The sequence below is a fragment of the Plectropomus leopardus genome, chromosome 14 (genome assembly GCF_008729295.1).
Source record: "Plectropomus leopardus isolate mb chromosome 14, YSFRI_Pleo_2.0, whole genome shotgun sequence".
In the NCBI taxonomy this organism is placed as follows: Eukaryota; Metazoa; Chordata; class Actinopteri; order Perciformes; family Serranidae; genus Plectropomus; species Plectropomus leopardus.
The window spans coordinates 636,481-649,019 of NC_056476.1; positions in this window are offsets into that span (position 1 = coordinate 636,481).

The window sequence follows — 12,539 nt, forward strand, 5'->3', positions numbered from 1 at the left end:
AAATCTAAGCTTTAAAAGTGCTGTATTATTCTGAAGAAAATGTATGGAGTCTGCTTTGGTTTGATTTAAATGTTGCGTTTAACCAAAGGAGACAAAAAAAATCCTTCTTAACCTCTCGCTTGCCTGTGTATCCAGCTGTTTTTCAGCCTCACATTAAAACAGGATAATAATCAAGTTTATTTTGTGTTTCACAAATAATAAGTAATGTTCCGCCCACACAGATTGTGGAGGTGGAACAAAATTCAGCCAGAAACCCATTTTAAAAACAGAAACACAGAGAATACCTTCAAAAACAACAAAGAAACGCTGAGTTTTTCAATCTGTTAATAAATCACGTGATTTAAAAAAAGCAAAACGTATTTAAATGTCTGACTTTTCACATCAGAGTGACTCCTCTCTCTCCTCCAGCATGCTGCTACACTGAGCGCGCTCAGACTGATCAGACTTTCTGCAACACCTCGTCACACATGCACACACACACACACACACACACACACACAGAGCTCAGTTACTCTCAGTTATTCACACGCCATTGTGGCAACATGAACACACACTTCATTCGCACTCGTACATCACTGTAGCCGAACACACACATGAAGAAACACCACTCTGACAGATTTGACACCCACCACCCGTTGTTACATTTTTACAGCCCCCTCCTCCCTCCATGGGTGCTATTCCCGTCACTGTGGGGTGTGCGAGATGCGGCAAAGTGCTAAAAAGCCGCCGTCTCTTCCCAGTAAACTTGGTGTCGTTGTTGTATGTTGTTGTGCAAATGTTTTGAAGGGAAGTTTGCCGACGGCGGCGCATGGCGAGGTACAACAGTAGTCAGAGGGCAGCGGCGGGAGGGGCTGTGCCGCGCTGCAGGAAACCGAAAAACGTGTCAGTCTGCGGGTCACAGGTCACGCCTCCCGCATGTTGCAGTTTGTCTTAATTACTTTCACATTTTGTAAAACTGTACCTCACTTTCACAAACATTAAAAACACAGACACAAACACGTAACTGAGACGCCATGTGGGTCTGATTCTCTCTACCAGAGACACAAAAATACCCAGACTGCTCTGCAACCAGACGACTGATTCACGCTGCTGCACCACCTCCACCTCTGCAACTCTGTTGCACCCCTGCAACTCTGTTGCACCCCTGCAACTCTGCTCCACCTCTGCAACCCTGAACCACCTCTGCAACTCTGCACCACCTCTGCAACCCTGAACCACCCCTGCAACTCTGCTCCACCTCTGCAACCCTGAACCACCTCTGCAACTCTGCATCACCTCTGCATCACCTCTGCATCACCTCTGCAACTCTGAACCACCTCTGCAACAACTCTGCTGCAACTCAGCTGCAATTCTGCTCCACCTCTTGAACTCAACTGCCACTGTGCTCCACTTCCACAACCTAACTTCACTCCCACTCTCACTTCTCGTTCTGAAATTGTCCAATCGTCCACTCTGTCAGTGCTGCCAGCATAGGAGCTTTAGGCCAAAAAGACACCTTCTGCGGCTGGACAGGACCGACAGCGTTGTTGTTTTACACTGGCAGACAGCCAAACAGCACCAGGCGCGTCCTCATGATACGTGTATGGCGGCGTCACTTGAGAACGCGGATGTACGGAATCTTAACCATTGTAACGGTCGGTGTTGGTTGCCATGTGCTCATATTGTGCAAACACAGCAACATGCTGCATCATCCCACCATGTGCATTTGTTGACATCCCTGCAACGGTATCCCGGAGTGTAAACAGCTGATGCAGACTCCTAAAACATCATAAGTAGATGCAGAAAGTAACTGACAGAGCGGCACCGTGTGATGAGCTGGGATGAGAACGTGTTGCCACTCCACCTGTGCAGCTCTTCTTGGCCTCTGCAACAGGTGAAGCAAGATTGTGATTGATGAGTTTTTATCACACTGCTGTTTCTTTAAGTGTTGTTATTTCCATTAAGTTTGGTTTTAAGTAGTTAATTTATGCTTAATAAAGTGTTCTAGCAATCAATGGTGCTGCTCGCCCATTGGTTGTACTGGTGTATAAGCAGGAAGTCCACCAGCATAGAGAGTCTGGCTCTGAATAACATCACCGGCACAAGATGGCAGCCAGGTTATTTTTATATTTGTTTTTTTTTACCTACCCGTCAGCTGTTTCAGCACAACCCCATATTCAGAAGACATGTTGGCAACCTGCGTTTCTGCAAACCACAGAAAGGTTACATCAAGTTTGAAACGGCATTGACGTGTCCTGCCGATCAACAGCAGGACATAGTGAAAACAATAAATAAAATAAATCCTTAAATATAAGTGCAGATTGAAATAAATAAAATGTAAATCAGAGTTTTAGTCACTCAGCTGTTCGAACAGCGTTCAGTTCCTCTCTGACAGTGACTGACACTTCTGATGGTGATTATTTTCATTTTTGATTCACAGACACTAAGAACTCTGATCACTTCCTTTGTGATCAATAACAGCCAAATTAGTGTCTGATTGATTGAAGCTTCTCTGACTTCAACACTTCCACAATTTTGATAATTGAGTTTTTCACACCTGTCTGATGTGTGAAGCTGCAGCGTGTCTGATGTGAAGCGGCTGACTGAAATCCTCCTATAACTGACAGGTGGGACGCAAAAATAAAAAACTATGAAAATAAGAGGTAAAATTATGAAAAAAGAAAAAAAAACTCAACAATGTACAAACGGTGTAGTGTGTGTGTGTGTGTGTGTGTGTGTGTGTGTATGAACACCTGTTTGCCTGTAAATGACCCCAGCAGTCTCCTAATAAACATTTGTTTCCAGTTTGATGTGATGGCGCTCTCCTCGGCTCACTTCTGAAATTGCATCCTCACACACACACTCACACACACACTCACACACACACACACACACACACACACACACACACCATCATAATTGATATTAATTGACTATCTTCAATAATAGCCTGTGATGTTAATCCTAAAGCCAAATCTGAAAACGTAACATCAGTTTTTCCACCTCAGCGTGAGTTCTACTGCATTTGTTATAAAAGTAATAAACATAATTTCAAAGCATCTTTTCATCGCTGGGAAACAACTTTTGTTCCTCGTAGACTGTTAGTCCGTTCACAAATACTGTATATGAAATATCAAACTTCAAGACCTTTGCACACTGAGTCAGATTTTTTCAGATGCGTTTTTTTAAACCGTCATCCGAAGAAGAAAGGAAAAAAAAAAGCACACTGAGTCCGATGCATCTTACTGTTCTTTTTGTTGTAGAAATTTGCCATACTAGACAACATGTAAAGACACGTATTCTCCTTCGCTTCTCTCCTCGCTGACTGTGACCACTGTCTCCCTTTTTTTGCATTTAACCTCGCGGCTACCTGAAGGTGCTTAGCTGTGTCCCTGTCTGTCTGTGTGCGGTCATCATCGTCCTCATCATCAACGTCATCGTCCACCCGAATATTTAACACGTTCTCATTTCAACTCGTCACACGTTCCCTCTTTGCAGTGGACCTCTGTGTCTGCATATGACGCTCTCAGTCTCCTTCTGCGTCTGCTGTTGACGTTCCAGGACGGATGTCCACCCTGTAGGCGTCCTCAAGCTCCCCGTCAGTGTTTCCACCTGAAGCGTCCTGCAGCGTTTCCTGCACACGCCACGGTGCCTTTTGGTGTTGGAGTCTTGCACTGAGGTCACTGCAAAAGTGGCGGTAATGTTGTTTCTAATCCTCTTAAGTCTGTATTTTATATGTTGCCGTATTTGATTTGATGTATGTGCTGCTAAATAGACTCTTTATATTTAAGTATTTGTGGGCGTTTCTGAACATTTTCACTCCATCAAAGCACACTAATTTATTTTAATTAAAGCCAACACATACTGTATATCACAATGTTTTCTTTGCCACGTGTGATCTCAGCCAGTTTAATTACCTTTAAGAGTTCGTGTTCAAATGAAAGTCTTTATTTTCTCCTGAAGGCAACAACAAAAACACGTCCTGAAGTTTCTGAATTACACAATTAACAACCTTAACGCAGGGGCACACGCGGGATTGTGAACATCAGCGTGACAATGACACACGCTCCCCCATTCGAGCTGTTTTCCCCGGTGAGCTTTATGTAAATATTGACGAGCGCCGACGCCTGCAGCCACAGTGCAGGAGCTGTCAGCTTTCATGTTTCATTTCCTCTTACATATGTTGATGAACGACAGGATGGAGGAGACGCTGCAAAAGGTGACAAGTCTTTGCAAGCGATTTTATCCCTTGTCGGATCCTTTGGAGTTCGTTTTACAGCTCAGGAACAAAGACAGTTTTGTCTGATCAGTGTTTAGTTTGTGTTGTTTCTGACCTGTGGTTTAATCCAAACACACAAACACAACAGAGATTCTCAACTAACGTTTAAACTATTAGTCAACGCTTCAATGATTTAAACAATTTATTGAGCAAAGACAGCAAACATTTCTGTTTTACAGCTGTGAATTACACTTGTGTTGTGTTTCGGACTGTAAAATTCTCTGTTTTCTGACATTTTATAGATAAAACTTGATCTGATTGAACTCTTAGGGACTATTTGATAAGAACGATATCAAACGTGCATGATTTTGGCACTGGCTCGATACACTGAAGAAACAAAACTGCCTAAAATCTGATTTAACAAAAGTTGCTGAAATTATGGATGTGACCATGATTTTTCCCTAATTTCTACCTAGATATTGAGCTTTTTAGCCTGACTTTATGCTCCGGTCATACCTCATCAGCACCAGCATTTTAATCTGATGCCTCTGATTTGTGTTTCATGTGCACACAACCGGTTCCATCTGAACGCCACCTGAGCACATTTTATGTGGACACACCTGGTGCCGTTATACGGCAAAAGCACCAACAGAGCGGACGTATTTGATGAGTTAGTAAAGACAACGGGCTGTGTCAACAAAAGCACATGGTGGGAACATGCTGCATGTGGTTATGTTTAGACAACAAAAGCACATGGTAACCAATGCCGGGGCGTGGAAAGGTTTGTAGAAAAAACTTCACATTTAGATGGGAGGCAAAAACTGGACTCCTGCATGAAAGTCTGGGGTTTGTTTGATCCATTCTCCACCCATCTTACACCAAAAGCTCTGCAGAAGTGGTGGTATTTTAAGACTTTGGAAATAAAATGGAGTGCTTTTCTGGAAAAGAATATACTCATTACTTTTTTTATTTTATAGGATATATACAGTGATACAATACTGTTAAGTGTATATGTTGATTAATGACATTAACATGATTTACAAGATGTATTTCCACACTCTGTCACTCTGATAACTGTCTGACAGGCTCTGGCACAGCAGGTGTGTTTTACCATCCAAACTGCAGGGTGATAAACTTGTAATTGTGAGACAATTAATTACTTCAAATATTCACAGGGAAAACAAGTAGTAAAGAAAAACTATATTTTAAAATATGAATCACAGATCAAGATGAAAGTGTGTCATTATTTGCAGCTTTATTCTGAATCCATTTGTTTTTAAATGATACACCATAGATAAATGTTGCAAAATAACAGAAAAAGTACACGGAGTGGACTAAAAAATACACAGGATTTCAGTTATAAAGAGATTACATAAATAATTAAAATGTCTGCATGTTTCTGTGTCTCCAGAAGTATCAGGAAACCACTGAATCTCACAAACACAATATGAAACTCATCACTTCATGTGTTCACTGTTTCTGCTGAACACTCTTTTTGCTGCCGTGGATCAGCGTTTCTCTTCAGATTGAGAGCGTTGCGGAGAGACTCTCCAACCGCTGAGGACGTTTTGTCCTCCAACACTCGACCACAGAGACTCATACATGATACATTTATTACAGAAATTATGAGTTTCAGTCAGTCAGGTCACACTGAGGCTGAATGAAAGTTAACAGACAGAAAACAGAACAAATCTGCAGTGTTCACAAGAAAAAGACGAGCATCATGTCTTAGTGTGAAAATATTCATTTTAAAATTTGTGGCAAGTTTTTTTTTCCTTTAAAATGTTTAGTGATTTGGATTTTAAAAAAAAATTGAAAAATTTTAACATTATATATATGTTAAAATGTAATAATAATAATGTAATTTAATTAAATATATATATATTATATTGTTTTCTTTATTTTTTATGATTTAAAAAATAGCGATTTTATTTAAACCTGCGGACCCGCCAAAATTTTTAAACTCGCCAAAATTATACCAGTTATAAAAGCCAGAGACTGTAAAAACAAGAAATTATTGTTGAATTTTTAAATTTCCGACAGTCCTTTAACACTTGATACATTTTCTCTGAGTCACTCAGAGTCTGACTGAACAGGCGTGTTTGCTGTTTAGTTAAATATCTTAAAGTTTGAGTCTTGATTGCAAAAAAAATAAAGAAAAAGTATGTTGACGTTCTCCGCAGTGAGGGGCTCCCTTAACTGTCGAGGGGGTTCCCCTCCTCAGCAGCAGCAGCGGGGCACTGCAGCCTGTTTGTGTTGTCGTTGATTCCAGCGCGGGAGTACCCCCTTAAAGGGGCCCCGCCCTCTTGTGACGTCACTGTGACGTGACGAACGGAAGTTTTCAAATCTCACAGACGGAGCTGTTTCTGTTTGTCCGTTTGCTTCGCTGCTGCTACTCGGTAAAAACGCCAAAAATAAAGTCAAAGTCGATTTAAAATCAAACGGAGGCAGAATGATCGTCCCCGCCGTCAGTCCGGATCGTGTCCGCGGAACTTGAAGCGCGGTTGGATGTGTTTTATGTAGCCTAAGCTAGCTAAAGTTAGCCGTGTGTTAGCTAACATGACGGAAAAAGTTCAAGTCGGAGCTTTGAAGTGCGCTAAAGCAGAGAGGAGAGGACATCCGGGGACAGGTGTGGATATTTGGAGTTTTCGTGTTCAAACATTGGACATTGTGGACATTTCACACGGGCTCCGGTGGACTCGGTGTCATTTTTGCTGGATTGGACTGAAGCTAACAGCCGCCGGGTGAAAACACCGTCGGTAAGTTGTTTCGTGTTGATTATTTGTCTCCTAAAGGCTGTTATAGATGCTGTGTTACATGTTATAGATGCTGTGTGCTACATGTTATAGATGCTGTGCTACATGTTATAGATGCTGTGTTACATGTTATAGATGCTGTGTTACATGTTATAGATGCTGTGTTACATGTTATAGATGCTGTGCTACATGTTATAGATGCTGTGTTACATGTTATAGATGCTGTGTTACATGTTATAGATGCTGTGTTACATGTTATAGATGCTGTGTTACATGTTATAGATGCTGTGCTACATGTTATAGATGCTGTGCTACATGTTATAGATGCTGTGCTACATGTTATAGATGCTGTGCTACATGTTATAGATGCTGTGCTACATGTTATAGATGCTGTGCTACATGTTATAGATGCTGTGCTACATGTTATATGCTGTGCTACATGTTATAGATGCTGTGCTACATGTTATAGATGCTGGTTCTGCTGTCAGAAATGCTTTTGTTTGTTTGTGTTTGTGTGTGTTTCAGACCCCAGTGTCTGCTTGGTTATTGTGTTAACCCCGTGGGACTGTCATTCTTCATTTTTTGATAATCTGTGTTTATGCATTTTGGGTTACATTTTGGGAAGATAATTTCGGTTTGTATAATCCTGGTATTTCCAGCTCAGCTCCAAACAATAAGCTCAATATATGAAAACAAAATGGTTAAATTCATACCGTTAAGTGCAAAACAAACAAAAAATTGAAACCCATTCAAACTGCAATTTTTGATGCCACAGCCATTAAAGCATAAAAATATTGCATTGTATTATTTCCGGGTGTCATTCTGGGCTTGCCCTTTGCCCGAGCATGGCAGGCGCGTCTGAGCTGTGTGTCAGCTGCAGCACATCTAGAAAAAACGGTGGCTCGTGGTGTTTTACACGTGATGCCCGCATTAGTTGACTTGTGCAAAATATGGTTGAAAAGACGTCATCATGTGGAAAATAGCAAAACAGACAAATTTAAAGGCAAAAAAGCCCAGAAAGACACACAGAAATAATACCATGCAATGTTTTTATGCTGTAATGGCTGTGGGATCAAAAATTGCAGAATGGGTTTCAATTGTTTGTTTGTTTGTTTGTTTTCCACTTTATGTTATGAATTTAACCATTTTGTTTACGGAGTGTATTTTAATAGTAGTAGTCATAAATGTTGCTGCAAATCATTGACATATTCCAGGCTGTGATAAAAAGAAAAACAACAAAAAAAAGCTACTTTGCATATGGGATATTTAAAAATAATTTTTTGTGTTTGATTTTTTTCCTCATATAAAAAATAGTGACAAAAACCTGGCATCTAAAGGGTTAATATGATGGAAAGGAATGAATATTTGATATTTATGATTACGACTGATGCTGGTAAAAAAAAAAAAAACTCAATGAAAATAGAAAATGATATTCATGTATAATATTTTTTCAAAGCTTGATTTTAAAAAGCACCTTTTGTTCTCAGAGCGATATAAGTGTGTGTGATATTTAAGTGGTCCCTAAGGGTTAATGACGTTGCTTTCACAGCTGGTTGTTGTTGATGTTGTCGTTGTGTGTTTTGATTGTTTGAGCTTTATGGCTGTATTATAACTTTTGAGCCTCTAACATCGCTGAATATGAAACTGTATACTTATTTGCCTTCTGTCCTTGGTTGCAAGCCCTGCTAGTTGCAGCTCTGATTTTTTAATCCTTTGTCTCACTGAGGTTTTGAGTAATTTGATAAAACCCAAAACACCTGCCATGATTCTGAAATAGCCTTTCAGAAATTATGCTGCTTAAATATCAGCAGGTACCTGTTTCTGGACAGAACTAAGCTGATATGAGCTGTTTCCTCCTGTTTTCAGTCTCTGACAGGGGTGCCCAAACTTTTTTTAAATGGGGGGCCATATTAGATATTGGGAAAATCCCTGAGGGTCAGCTGTTTCTCGCATCATACGGGTTATAAGTGAATCAACTTGATTTCTGCCCCAGTGTTATGTTTTATGTTAACTGAATATGCAGCTTTTTGTTTTGGGGTTTTGTTTTTTTTGGTAGATTTTTTGCACTGTTTTTGCAAAGTGTTTGCTGGGAAAAAATACTTGATACATTTCTACATTTATATTTCTTATATTTTTAAACTTACATAATAATTTTTATACATTGTATTGATGCGTAAGGCACAGTTTTATATCGAACACACTTTTTAGAATTTATACACTTTATACAAACTGCACATTATCCATATTGTAATTGAATTATTCATATATTTGCGCGAATTGTCTATTACTGTATTTCTTGGCATTTTTATTTTTACACCTAACATACTCAGCATATTGTGCATACTTTATTTTGTAAATATTTACATATCATACCAACTGGATACTACTGTATTTTTAATTTTACATTTATATTTTTACATGCTTGTGCCTGTATATATTTCCTTTTGCTATTGTTCTCTATGCTGGCATCAGAGCGACTGTAACAAACCACAATTTCCCACCTGGGGATCAGTAAGGTATTTCTGATTCTGAATATGTAATGCAGGTAGGATTTTTTTTCCATTAACAATTTGAAATACCTGTTATTGTCAAAATGACATTAGGTAACTGAAACAATAAATATCTTTAGGACTTTTTTGATATTTCTAAAAGCTATCAAAAGTTCACACAAACCTTTTACCGTTTGTGGATTAGCATTGAATGCCAATGTTTTGCAGCAGAGGGGGGAAATTTTATAACCTTACTGTACATGCTCAAAAGTTGAAAAATAAAAACTATTTCCACAGCCTGTTGACTATCACTTTGATGTCAAACATTCTTCGCAATACGAACAAAATACTGGAAAAAAATAAAGAAAGAAATTACAGTCTAATGTGTGAATGCATGACTTGTTGATGAAGCATGATGTGTCCTATGAACTGAGCAGGAAAAATTGTTGAACAATTGACAGTTTCTGAAGTTTCTTGGGAGTTGATGACAAATCTTGTGATATTTTTCGAAAAGAAAATTTACTGAGAAACAAAAAGGCACAAACCTGATGTTAAAATTACAAGACTGCCTTTAAATCAAGCTTCTGACCGAGGTCCAAATTCATCATGTAAAACTCCTTGAGCGCACTGCAGTCTTTTGTTTCAGTAAACACATGGCCGCCAATTGTTTAGATACTTGTTTACCGAAGTTCTAATTAAATTTTATTAACAGTAAAAGCTCAGGGTGTCAGTCGCTGTTCTTGGGTAGTTGTAGCACCTTACCGTCTCAACAAGTGAGCCCTCAGAGCTAGGGAGGCTGAGCGGAAGGTTTTCCAGAAGTCATTGACAATGTTCATGTGACTATTATTTTTTTTTTGTATGACAGTTTATTTCCACTCCCTTTTCAGTATCAATTTTTTTTCACCATTTTGTCTGGGGGGTTGGGGGAGCTCCATGGGAATGAGGAAAATTAATTTTCCCTCTAAATAATACCTCTGTCTGTCCTCTCTGTGTGTGTCTCTCAGGTCAGGAGCATATTGACATCGATTCCCAGTATGAGCAGGAGGAGAAGGTCCAGTTTGTGATTGACGTGGTGTGCGCCATGGCCCATGCCTTCCACAACATACAGAGGGACCTGTGTCCCAAAAACTCCAGCATCTGCCCCCAGGTGGACCTGACAGGAGGGAGGAAATCGCTCAAGCGTCTGCAGCGTCAGCTTCATCAGTAGGTTGAAAGACGCTTCTCTACTTCCGCAGTATCTTTAGGGAATAAGTAACATGCTGTCACCACCCAGTGGGTCCATGGCCCGCAGGGTCGGAATCAGGGCTGGGCAACCGGGCAGCATGAAGGGGAGGGTGCCCTGGGAGTGCTGACCTCTGGCATCATCGATTCCTCCTGAGGGGCTATATCCCGTGCATCCCGGGGGAGGATGTGAACATGGAATCCAAGTGGTCCATGTTCAGTACCTCCATTGTGGAAGCGGCTGCTAAAAGCTGTAGTCCGAAGGTTGCCGGTGCCTGTCTTTGCAAATAGCCTCGCATACCAAAACAAATACTTTGTTTTAGGTACTGCGGGTAGACACCAGTGGGGTGCGGGAAGCTGTCAGGCGTCAGACAGCAACCTACACACCTGCTGGTGGAAACCCAACAGAGAGGTGTTTTCCTAGACTGCAGTGGTTGGCTTGAAAGGCTGCAGCTGAGGCAGTTGCCAAAGCAAAAACTCGGGTGTTTGGGAGGCCATGAAGGAGGAAAGTGTTGCTGGGGAGAGGGACGTCTGGAGTGCTCTGCTCTGCCTGTCGTCCCCGTGACCCAGCCTTGAATAAAAGGCAGCAAATGGCACAGGTTATGCTCTAGGTTAGACTCTGTAGACTTTTACTACCTTTGTTTCATTTGATCTGCATTAAAATGCAGATATGTTTAGGGATTAGCTGAAATACCATCAGAGCGATGGATGGTAAACAGTGCCTAGACTTTTGAGACCATCGTTCTAGTTTCAGTTTGTAGTTGGAGCCGTATCGATCCGTCACGGTCCAACGGTACGGGGACACCGGGTCCCCCCCCCCCCCCGAGCCAGACCGGGAGGGGGGTGGAGCTTGTAGGCGAGTGTCTCTAGGGCGGGACTTTGGCCGTAGGGCACCGAATAAGTAACAGCTGTCACCACCTAGTGGGTCCATGGCCCGCAAGGTCGGAATCAGGGCTGGTTTTGGTATGCGAGGCTGCTTGCAGCCCCCCCCCCCCCGGAGCCAGACCGGGAGGGGGGATGGAGCTTGTAGGCGAGTGTCTCTAGGGCGGGACTTTGACCGTAGGGCACCGAATAAGTAACATGCTGTCACCACCTAGTGGGTCCATGGCCCGCAAGGTCGGAATCAGGGCTGGGCAACCGGGCAGCATGAAGGGGAGGGTGCCCTGGGAGTGCTGACCTCTGGCATCATCGATTCCTCCTGAGGGGCTATATCCCGTGCATCCCGGGGGAGGATGTGAACATGGAATCCAAGTGGTCCATGTTCAGTACCTCCACTGTGGAAGCGGCTGCTAAAAGCTGTAGTCCGAAGGTTGCCGGTGCCTGTCTTTGCAAGCAGCCTCGCATACCAAAACAAATACTACTTTGTTTTAGGTACTGCGGGTAGACACCAGTGGGGTGCGGGAAGCTGTCAGGCGTCAGACAGCAACCTACACACCTGCTGGTGGAAAAACCCAACAGAGAGGTGTTTTCCTAGACTGCAGTGGTTGGCTTGAAAGGCTGCAGCTGAGGCAGTTGCCAAAGCAAAAACTCGGGTGTTTGGGAGGCCATGAAGGAGGAAAGTGTTGCTGGGGAGGGGACGTCTGGAGTGCTCTGCTCTGCCTGTCGTCCCCGTGACCCGGCCTTGAATAAAAGGCAGCAAATGGCACAGGTTATGCTCTAGGTTAGACTCTGTAGACTTTTACTACCTTTGTTTCATTTGATCTGCATTAAAATGCAGATATGTTTAGGGATTAGCTGAAATACCATCAGAGCGATGGATGGTAAACAGTGCCTAGACTTTTGAGACCATCTTTCTAGTTTCAGTTTGTAGTTGGAGCCGTATCGATCCGTCACGGCTCCAACGGTACGGGGACACTGGGTCCCCCCCCCGGAGCC